General features: G+C 41.4%; 1 protein-coding gene across 2 annotated transcripts in view; it reads right to left on the bottom strand.

Annotated features, from left to right (window-relative positions):
- The window catches only part of CLSTN3 (calsyntenin 3), a 55434-nt gene that overhangs the window by 39109 nt on the left and 4572 nt on the right, over positions 1 to 11753 (bottom strand). The window contains exon 1 of one of the 2 annotated variants that reach the window (XM_047868363.1): positions 3131 to 3225. The exons of the other annotated variant lie outside the window; for it this stretch is intronic. The gene's annotated coding sequence lies outside the window, so the exon portion shown is untranslated. Of the gene's footprint in view, positions 1 to 3130; positions 3226 to 11753 lie in introns of those variants that run through there. 2 annotated transcript variants of the gene reach the window in all.

Here is an 11753-nt window from a genome sequence, read left to right as displayed (position 1 = left end):
AATGACCCTCCTCCTAGCACCATAGCCTTAGTATTTGCCAAGCTGGCAAAAGGATGTAGATGAGTGACTTAGGGCAGTATAAACCTGTCCAGCCACAAAAAGATATGGCTGTACACCTAAGGGCGTTATAGGCCCTTCCATGCTAGCCCTAAGCCCAGACACCAGCTGCGTGCCCAGCACCAGGGACCCACATCTCAGTGTCCCCCTAGAAGTCTAAAGAAAGTGAAGTCCAGAGATAGGCAGGTGCCCCCTTTCCTTCCTCTCTTAGGCCCACCTGCCGGAGTACTTTCTGAGAACCCACTTTTTCCCTAGGTAATTGTTAAAAAGAATGTCCAAATCTTCAAATAATACCCCCCCCCACTTTCACAGATGTATAAGTTTACCTTGTGGCTTTAATAGGACAAATGCAGCAGAATACAACTCAATAAACCTCATGTCAATAGAGAGAGTGCATATCCAGGGGCAAGGAGATTATCTCAGATAGCATCAGATCTTTACTGGCAGGAAGCTAATTGACAAATTCTATGATGGCAGAGCATCAGGGTCCTGAATACCAGCAGTAATGAGGGGAAGTTGGTGTCCAGACATACAATGCAATGGAGAGCCACGCCTGCGTGGTAAGCTATCCCTCACAGAGTAAGAAATCTTTGGGGTCCTCCTCAGCCTTCCGAAGCCAGCACAGCAATACCAGAGCCAAAGATTTCTTTGCTGAAAAAGAGGGTGAAATGAAGAAACATAGATACCAGAAGGCTCTGTGCAGAGGCCACCAGGTGTAGCCAAATCTGATGGCTAGAAAGAGGGGGACACCAGGGAAGGTGTTTTAATGGCTCTCTGCTCTGCTATACTCTCCCCAGCAATCATAGGCTATGGGAAGCCCCTGAGCCTGCCATATAATAACTTCTGCTTTCACCCAACAGATGCAGGACACTCACCAGGCCCAGATCTACCACCACTGCCAGAAGCCCCATTACTTAGTGAAGATCAGAGCGGGTAGAAGCCAGGTCCCGCCCAGGTTAGGACCAGCCAAGCCCTCTCAAAGGCATGTTGTATTCATACGCCTGCTTTCTCTACTCACATGCTCTCTTCCTCCCTGGGCACCTTCCTTGAAAACTCCAATACCTCATCCATACTCTTCTTCTTTACCTCATCCCATGAATTCATCCTATGGATATATGTACCAGGCATCATGCTCAGTTCTGTGGATATTGAAACCTATAGAACCAGCCCTCCCTCAAGGAGCTCACAGTCTTAGAAGAAAGATAGCCAAGCGAACAGGTGGTTGTCATATATGAAGATAAGTGCTAATGTGCTGATAAGCACAGGAAAGTAATCTAACCCCGAGTCAAAGAGGACTTCCCAGAGGAGGGGACACATGAGGAGAGAAGTCATAATATAATGGATGGCATCCATGGCATGATTACTGCATGCCAGACATTCACCTCTCAACTCATTTACTCGTCCCAAGAATCCTATGATATTGTTATCCTTACTTTACAGGTAAGGAAACCGTATTGTCAGGATTCTCCAGAGATTAATTATAAGGTATTGGCTCAAGCGATTATAGAGGCTGAGAAGCCTCACAATCTGCCAGCTGCAAGCTAGAAATCCAGGGATGATGATGGTGTAATTGTAGTCCCAGTCTGAAAGCCTGAGAAGTAGGGGAGCTGATGGTGTATATCCCAGTCCAAGGGCAGAAGACCAGCGTCCCAACTAATCCTCCCTTCCTCTGCTTTTTGTTGTGTTCATGTCCTCAATGGATTGGATGATGCCTACCACAGTGGGGAGGCCCATCTGCTTTAGTCAGTCTACCAATTGAAATGTTAATATCTTCTGGAAACACCTCATGTACACACCAAGAAATAATGTTTAACTAGCTATCTGGACATCCCTTGGCCTGGTCAAGTTGACACATAAAGCTCACCATCACAAAAACTGAAGAACACAGAGTTCCTTAGTAATTTGCCAAAGGTCACATATCAAAGGCAGAGCCAGGATTTGAACCCAAACAAATTGGTTCCAGAATAACCTGGCCACCTAAGCCAGAGTTTCTCAACCTCAGCACTGTTGACATTTCAGGCCAGATAGTTTTTTGTTATGGGAGGTGATGTCTAAACATTATTGAATGTTTAGCCGCATCCTTGGCATCTCTCCACTAGATGCCAGTAGCATCCCTGCAGCTGTGAAAACCAAAAATTTCTAGATATTTTCAAATATCCCCTGGGGAGCAAAATTGCTTTTGGTTGAAAACCACTGACCTAACCATTTTGCTATTCTGCCTTTCTAAACAAGTAGTGATATTTATTGAGGGTTTACCAAAGGCTGGGCACTCTCCAAAGAAATTAAATGATTAGCTCACTTAATCCTCACAACACCCCTATGGAAGTGGGTACCACTGTCTTCATCTTTCTTCTATAGGTGAGGATCTTTATGGGCAAGGAGAAAGTGCATAAGCTGCCTGTAGTCACAAAGCTTCTAAGAGGCAGTGCCTGGATTTGAACCTGGCGAGTCTGGTTTAGGAGCCCAGTCCTTTAGCCACTGTGTTATGCTACCTTTTGGTCTCTGATGACTGAAAAACACAGAATTGGCCAAAGAGTCACATGTGCAAATGCAAGGTGTTGTTTAAGAAATAGCAAGGTCACCAGTGAGGTTGGAATGCATATGAGAGGAGGAAACTGCGTGGAATAAGGCAAGCAGAGCCCAATTACCAATGAAAAATCTGCCATGATGGCCAAGTAGCTTGGGCTCCATCTTGTGCATCAGAGGGTGCAGTTGTTAAAAGGTTTTAAGCTGGGGAGGAGCAAGATGCCATAGACAGATAGCTGGCAGAGTAAGGAAGGTAGACTGGAGGGCCAACAGAGGTGGCTGGCACTCCTTTGGCATCGATTTAGCCTCTGCCCAAATATCCCTAACCTATGGATATCAATGTCCTAACTTCCATACCCGAGATGACTTGGGGATAGTGGAGCTTGCAGGACAGACCCAACTCTTGATAGAGTCACTCTCATCCCCTAAATCTCTGTCTACATCTCTAGTGTCCATTAAGGATAGAAGCCCAGGATCCCAGCGCAACTGACTCAGGCCTCTTCCACTCCCTCTGCTCTCCACCTCTTTCCCATATCTCTCTCCTTACCTGATGTGGGGCATAAAAGGCCCAACGTGTCCTAGCCCAGGGCAAGGTATCTAAAGACAGGAAACTTCCCCCACTCTCTCAGCCCAGGGTCTCCCATGGCTGTTTGGATTCCAAGAGAGAGCAAACGCCTCTCTAAATTCTAGGGTCTAATGAAGGCTGCAGGAAAACCTCCCTGGTCTGGAAAACCCAGTACTATTCCTCACAGGCCCTTCCCAATGCTGGACAGCAGGTGGCATCACGAACAGGAATTTCAAAACTTAAAACTAAAACTCCAAACTGAAAATGGACTCCCGCACTCCTGCACTCACACCATGTATTCCCTCTGCTTTCTCTCGAATCTGTTCACAACTTTGTGGATTGCACCCCTCTCTGCTTCTGCGCTTTGCCCCTCCTCAGTTAAGGAGAAACAAAATTCAATGGACCCAGAAGTAGGTTCAGAAGATATAAGTGAGACAGAGATGCGAAGGTGTTGAGACTACAGGATATCAACCTGTGCTTAGACAGAAGCCCCCCAAGGTTGAAAGGATCTGTGCCTGGCCTGAGTTTGTATCCAAGGACAGGAAGTCCTTCTTCATTAATCACACGGATTAAAGATGCCCCCAGAGCCAGGGTCTAGCATCATCTTCAGGATCCATGGCCTCATCCTTCTAATTTTGCCTGGCCTAGAAAGAGCCATCTGGTCACAGCTATAACTCTAAATACATTCATTCTGAAATTATTAAAGTGGTTTAATAATGTTACAGAAATTTCACTACACAGAGAAACATTTCTTAAACTATCCACATCCCTCTACTCTAAGATGGCCACAGTTATGTTAGATTGTTCTTGTGAGTGTTTCCTACTTTTGTGCACATGGTCTGCTTATACTTTTGTAGCTTGCTTCCCTTCCTTCCTCTATCCTCTTACCTGTCAGGGGCCTACACGTAGCACAGATGTGGTTTTGCTCTTCAGAGACTCACGTTTGGCCAAGGGAAAGGGGGACAAAGTAGCTGATTGAAGGGCTAGAAATAACCAATTGTCCCAATTTGCATGGGGCTGAACCAGTTTTAGTTTTGAAAGTCCTGCATCCCAGGAAACCGCTTGGTCCCCGACCAACCAAAACGGTTTCTAATAGGTCACCCTGTTAGAAACGAGTCCTGCAAAGTAAGCCAGTTCAGAATCCAATTTCAATGTAATTGATAGATTGACCTTTCAGCTATACCTCTGTGTCTTTCTTTTTAACAAACTATTATAGGGGCGCCTGGGTGGCGCAGTCGGTTAAGCGTCCGACTTCAGCCAGGTCACGATCTTGCGGTTTGTGGGTTCGAGCCCCGCGTCGGGCTCTGGGCTGATGGCTCAGAGCCTGGAGCCTGTTTCTGATTCTGTGTCTCCCTCTCTCTCTGCCCTTCCCCCGTTCATGCTCTGTCTCTCTCTGTCCCAAAGATAGATAAACGTTGAAAAAAAAAAAAAAAAAAAACTTAACAAACTATTATAGTGTGTGATAATATATTGTATTCGTTGTATTGTATTTATTGTAGAGTATTTTTAGGGGTTGGTTTAGAGACGTTCCTCTTAAACTTTATCCCCTTAAAAATTGAGAACCCCAAAGAACTTTTGTTTATGTAGGTTATAGCTATTCATAGTCACTGTATTAGAAATTAAAACAGGGGCACCTGGGTGGCTCAGTCGGTTAAGCGTGTGATTTCGGCTCAGGTCATGATCTCTCAGTTTATGAGTCAGGCTCTGTACTGACAGCTCACAGAACCTGCTTAGGATTCTGTGTCTCCCTCTCCCTCTGCCCCCTCCCTGCTTGCCTCTGTCTCTCTCTCAAAAATAAACTTTTTTTTTTAATTTTAAAGAATTTAAAACAGAACTTTTTTTATTAATTTATTTTCAGGTTAGTTAACATACAGTGTAGTCTTGGCTTCAGAAATAGAACCCAGTGGTTCATCTCTTACATATGACACCCAGTGCTCATCCCAACAAGTGCCCTCCTTAATGCTTGTCATCCATTTAACCCACCCCCCACCCCCACCCCAATCAACTCTGTTTTTTTCTCTGTATTTAAGAGTCTTGTGGTTTGCCTCCCTCTCTGTTTTCTTTTAATGTTTATTTATTTTTGAGAGAGACAGAGAGACAGCACAAGCGGAGGAGGGGCAGAGAGAAAGGGAGACACGGAACTCTAAGCAAGTTCCAGGCTCTGAGCTGTCAGCACAGTGCCCAATGTGGGGCTCAAACTCAGAAGCTGCGAGATCATGACCTGAGCTGAAGTCGGACGCTAAACCGACTGAGCCACCCAGGCGTCCTGTCTCTTTTTATCTTATTTTTCCTTCCTTTCCCCTATGTTCATCTGTTGAGTTTCTCAAATTCCACATATGCATGAAATGTGAAACCATATGATATCTGTCTTTCTCTGACTGACTTATTTCGCTTAGCATAATACTCTCCAGTTCCATCCACGTTGTTGCAAACAGCAAGATTTCATTTTTTGTCATTCCCAAATAGTATTCCATTGTGTATATACACCACATCCTCTTAATCCATTCATCAGTTGATGGACATTTTGGGCTCTTTCCATAACTTGGCTATTATTGATAGAGCTTCTATAAACATGGGGGTACATGTGTCCCTTCGAATCGGCATTTTTGTCTCCTTTGGATAAATTCCTAGTAGTGCACTTGCTGGGTCATAGGGTAGTTCTATTCTTAACTTTTGGAGGAATCTCCATACTGTTTTCCAGAGTGGCTGCACCATTTGCCTTCCCACCAACAGTCCAAAAGGGTTCCTCTTTCTCTGCATCCTCTCCAATGTCTGTTGTTTCCTGAGTTGTTTATGTTAGCCATTCTGACTGGTGTGAGGTGGTAGCTCATTGTGGTTTTGATTTGTATTTCCCTGATGATGTGTGATGTTGAACATCTTTTCATGTGTCTGTTAGCCATCTGGATGTTTTCTTTGGAAAAATATATATTCATCTCTTCTGCCCATTTCTTCGCTGGATTATTTGGGGTTTTTTTGGGGGGGTGCTGAGTTTGGTAAGTTCTTTATAGATTTTGGATACTAACCCTTTATCCAATATGTCATTTGCAAATATCTTCTCCCATTCCATCAGTTGCCTTTTAGCTTTGTTCAAAGTTTCCTTTACTGTGCACATGCTTTTTATCCCAATAGTTCACTTTTGCTTTTATTTCCCTTGCCTTTGGAGCCATGTCAAGTATGAAGTTGCTGTGGCCTAGGTCAAGAGGTTGCTGCCTGTTTTCTCCTGTAGGATTTTGATGGTTTCCTGTCTTACATTTAGGTCTTTTATCCATTTTGAGTTTAATTTTGTGTATGGTATAAGAAAGGGGTCCAGGTTCATTCTTCTGCATGTTGCTGTCCCATTCTCCCAGCACCATTTGCTAAAGAGACTGTCTTTTTTTCCATTGGATACTTTTTCCTGCTTTGTCAAAGATTAGTTGGCCATATATTTGTGGATCCATTTCTGGGTTCTCTATTCTGTTCCATTGGTCTATGTGTCTGTTTTTGTGCCAATACCACACTGTCTTGATGATTATAGCTTTGTAGTAAAGACTAAAGTCTGGGATTGTGATGCTTCCCGTTTTGGTTTTCTTTTTCAACATTACTTTGGCTATTTGGGGTCTTTTGCAGTTCCATACAAATTTTATTGTTCCAGCTCTGTGAAAAATGCTGGAGTTATATTGATCGGGATTGTCTTAAATGCGTAGATTACTTTGGGTAGTATCGACATTTTAACAACACTTGTTCTTTTCCAATCCATGAGCGTGGAATGTTTTTCCATTTCTTTGTGTCTTCTTCAATTTCTTTCATAAGCTTTCTGTAGTTTTCAGCATACAGGTGGTCTTTTACTTCTTTGGTAGGTTTATTCCTAGGTATTTTATGGGTTTGGGTGCAATTGTAAATGGGATCAATTCCTTGATATCTCTTTCTGTTGCTTCATTATTGGTGTATAGAAATGCAAACAATTTCTGTACATTGATTTTACATCCTGCGACTTTGCTGAATTCATGTGTCTGTTCTAGCAGTTTTTTGGGTTTTCCATGTGGAGTATCATATCATCTGTGAAGAGTGAAAGTTTGACTTCTTCTTTGCCAATTTGGGTGCCTTTTATTTCATTTTGTTGTCTGATTGCTGAGGCTAGGACTTCCAACACTATGTTGAACAGCAGTGGTGAGAGTGGACATCCCTGTCATGTTCCTGATCTTAGGGGGAAAGCTCTCAGTTTTTCCCCTATTTAGGATGATATTAGCTGTGGGCCTTTCATATATGGCTTTTATGATGTTAAGGGATGTTCCTTCTATCCCAACCTCCTTGGGGGTTTTTATTAAGAAAGGATGCTGTATTTTGTCAAATGCTTTTTCTGCTTTGATTGACAGGATCATATGGTTCTTATCCTTTCTTCTATTAATGTGATGTATCACACTGATTGATTTGTGAATATCGAACCAACCCTACAGTCCAGGAATGAATGTCACTTGATCATGGTGAATAATTCTTTTAATGTACTGTTGAATTCATTTTGCTAGTATCTTGTTGAGACTTTTTGCATCCAGATTCATCAGGGATATTGGCCTGTAATTCTCCTTTTTAGTGGGGTCTCTGTCTGGTTTTGGAATCAAGGTAATGCTGGCTTCCTAGGATGAGTTTGGAAGCTTTCCTTCCATTTCTATTTTTGGAACCGTTTGAGAAGGATAAGTATTCACTATGCTTTAAATGTCTGGTAGAATTCCCCTGGGAAGTCATCTGGCCCAGGACTCTTATTTGTTGAGATATTTTTATTTATTTTTTTTAACCTTTATTTTTATTTTTGAGACAGAGAGAGACAGAGCATGAACGGGGGAGGGGCAGAGAGAGAGGGAGACACAGAATCGGAAGCAGCCTCCAGGCTCTGAGCCATCAGCCCAGAGCCCGACGCGGGGCTCGAACTCACGGACCGCAAGATCGTGACCTGAGCTGAAGTCGGTCGCTTAACCGACTGAGCCACCCAGGCGCCCCTGTTGAGATATTTTTAATAACTGATTCAACTTCTTTGCTAATTATGGATCTGTTCAAATTTTCTGTTTCTTCACATTTGAATTTCGGTAGTGTGTGAGTGTCTAGGAATTTTTCCATTTCTTCCAGATTGTCCAGTTTGTTGGCATATAATTTTTCATAGTATTCTCTAATAATTGTTGGTATTTCTGTGTTATTGGTTATGATCTCTCCTCTTTCATTTGTGATTTTATCTTTTTGGGTCCTCTCTCTTCTTTTTGCCAAGTCTGGCTAGGGGGTTATCAATTTTGTTTATTCTTTCAAAAAACAAGCTCTTAGTTTCATTGATCTGTTCTACTGGTTGTGGTTTTTTTTTTTTTTTTTTTTTTTTTTTGGATTCTGCATTATTTATTTCTGCTCTAACCTTTATTATTTCCCTTCTACTGGCTTTAGGCTTTATTTTGCTGCTCCTTTTCTTTTGACTGTCGTGTTTTCATTTTCATTTGCTTCCATGTATTTTTAAATTTATTCTTTAATTTCCTGGTTAACACATTCATTCTTTAGTAGGATGTTCTTTAACCTCCATTTTTTCTTGTGGTTGATTTCAAGGTTCATAGCATTGTGATCTGAGAGTATGCATGGCATGATCTCAATCTTTTGGTACCTGTTGAAGGCTGTTTTGTGACCCAAAATGTGATCTATTTTGGACAATGTTCCATGTGCCCTTGAGAAGAATTGTATTCTGCTGCTTTAGGATGAAACGTTCTGAATATATCTGTTAAGTACATCTACTCCAATGTGTCATTCAGAGCTGTTATTTCCTTACTTATTCTCTGCCTAGATAATCTGTCCATTGTTGTAAGTGGAGTATTAAAGTCTCCTACAATTACAGTTTATTATCAATAAGTTTGCTTATGTTTGTGATTAATTGATTTATGTATTTGGGTGTTTCACGTTGGGGGCATAAATATTTACTATTGTTAGCTCTTTTTGATGGATAGACCCCTTAATTATTTTATAATGCCCTTCTTCATCTCTGGTTGTAGTTTTAATTTTTTTTTTAGTTTATTTATTTATTTTTTGAGAGAGAGAGAGAGAGCATGAACAGGGGAGGGGCAGAGTGAGAGAAGACGACACAGAATCTGAAACAGGCTCCAGGCTCCAAGCTGTCAGCACAGAGCCCAATATGGAGCTCAAACCCATGAACCACGAGCTCATGACCTGAGCCAAAGTCGGATGCTTAACCGACTAAGCCACCCAGGTGCCCTAGTCTTTTTTTTTTTAATCTAGTTTTCCGATAAAAGTATGGCTGCTCTGGCTTCCTTTTGATGTCCATTAGCATGATAGCTGGTTCTCCATCCCCTCACTTTTAATCTGCAGGTGTCCTCTGGTCTAAAATGAGTCTCTTGTGGCAGAATATAGATGGTTCTTGGTTTTTTATCCATTCTGATACCCTATGTCTTTTGACTGGGATATTTAGTCCACTTACATTCAGAGTGATTACTGAAAGGCATGGATTTAGTGTCATTGTGTTATCTGTAGGTTTCGTGTTTATGGTGATATCTCTGGTCCTTTGTAGTCTTTCCACTACAAAGTGCTGCTTTCCACTCAGAGTTCCCATTGGGATCTCCTGCAGGACTGGTTTAGTGGTCACGAACTCCTTTAGTTTTTGTTTGTCTGAGAAAGTGTATCTCTCTTTCTATTCTGAACGACAGCCTTGCTGGATAAGGGATTCTTGGCTGCATATTTTTCCTATTCTGCATATTGAGTATTTCCTGCCATCCCCTCTGGCTTGCCAAGTTTCAGTAAATAGGTCTGCTACTAACCTTATGTGTCTACCCTTGTAGGTTGAAGACCATTTGTCTGTAGCTGCTTTCAGAACTCTCTCTTTATCTTTGTATTTTTCCAGTTTCACTATGATATGTCATGGTGTTGACCTGTTATTGTTGATTTTAAACGGAGTTCTCTGTGTCTCTTGGACTTGGATGCCTGTTTCCTTCCCCAGATTAAGGAATTTCTCAGCTATAATTTGTTCAAATAAGCCTTCTGCCCCTTTCTATCACTCTTCTTCTGGAATTCCTATGATATGGATGTTGTTTCATTTCATGGAATCACTTAGTTCTCTAATTCTCCTCTTGTGATCTAGTAGTTTCCTTTCCCTCTTTTTTTCAGCTTCATTATTTTCCATCATTTTTTCTTCTATTTCGCTTATTCTTTCCTCTGCTTCCTCCATCTTCTCTGTCACTGTATCTAGTTTATTTTGCATCTCAGTTATAGCAGTTTTTAATTTATCGTCACTATTTCTTAGTTCCTTGATTTCTGCAGCAAGAGATTCTCTGGTGTCTTCTATGCTTTTTTCAAGCCCAACTATTAGTCTTATAACTGTTATTCTAAATTCTTGTTCAGATATATTGTTTATATCTGTTTTGAGCAATTCAAAACAGAGAACATTGTAAAACACAAGGATACACAAATACATCTTCCTTTAGTTGTCAGGAGACGATGTCTCCACACCTCACGTGGCCTCTGCTAACTCCATGGTACTCCCATGAGAAAAAAGCAAATAATATCTTAAAATTATTATGAAAATAATTTTGACCTCACAACCACCCTGAAAGGATCTCAGGGACCCCCAGGGCTTGCCAGACCGCAGGTAGAGTAGAGAGCCACTGCCCCAGAGAGAATTTCTTCTCCACATCCTTAGCTTTTTCATCTCCTTAGAATTAATACTGCATGAAGAACTGTAGTCCAACTCTCTCCATTATGCTATGGTTTTCATGTATATTACATCTACATATGTTATAAAACCCATGATACAATGTTATAATTTTTGCTTTCAACAGGTATATACATTTTTAACTTAAGAATAAAACATAGATGTTTATATTTAGCTACAAACTTACCACTTCTCTTTATCGCAACTCGCAGCTTCCTCTTCCACCTGGATTCCTTTCCCTTCTGCCCCAGGTGCTCTCGCTTGCGCTCTCTCTCTCTCTCTCTCTCTTTCTGTCTCTTGCATTTCTCATCCTGTAGGTCTGCTGATGACAAAGTCTCCAAGATTTCTTTTATCTGAGAATGGTTTTATTTCATCTTCATTCTGGAAGATTTTCATCGGAAAGGCAATTCTGAGTTGACGATTTTTTTTTCTTCCAGAATTTTAAAGATGTTGCTCCACTCACTTCCAGTCTGCGTTGTTTTTGATGAGAAAACAGGGACATTGAAAATGTTGTTCTCTGTGTGCAGTGTGGTTTTTTGGTGTTTTGTTTTGTTTTGTTTTGTTTTCTCTGGGTGTGTTCAAGATTTTCTCTTTACCTTTGGTTTTTAGCAGTTTGACTATGACCTGCTTAGATGTGCCTTTTGTGTTTTTAATTTTCCATTCTGCTTTGAGTTTACCAAGCTTCTTGGATCTAAAAATGTTTGGGTTTGTTTTTTTTTTTTTCACCAGAGTTGGGAAATTTCCAGCATATTTCTTTGAATACTTTTTTCTGCCCCATTCTTTCCTCTCCTTCTGGTACTCAAGAACACATATAGTAGAGGGGTTTTTTTGTTTTTGTTTTTGTTTTTGTTTTTGTCCCACCGGTCCCTGAGTTTCTGCTCATTTTTAAAAATTTTTTCTTCTGATCTTCAGATTGGATCATTTCTATGTATCTATCTGCAA

This window comes from Prionailurus viverrinus, chromosome B4 (assembly GCF_022837055.1).
Source record: "Prionailurus viverrinus isolate Anna chromosome B4, UM_Priviv_1.0, whole genome shotgun sequence".
Lineage (NCBI taxonomy): Eukaryota > Metazoa > Chordata > Mammalia > Carnivora > Felidae > Prionailurus > Prionailurus viverrinus.
This window is presented reverse-complemented; position numbering and strand designations above follow the sequence as displayed.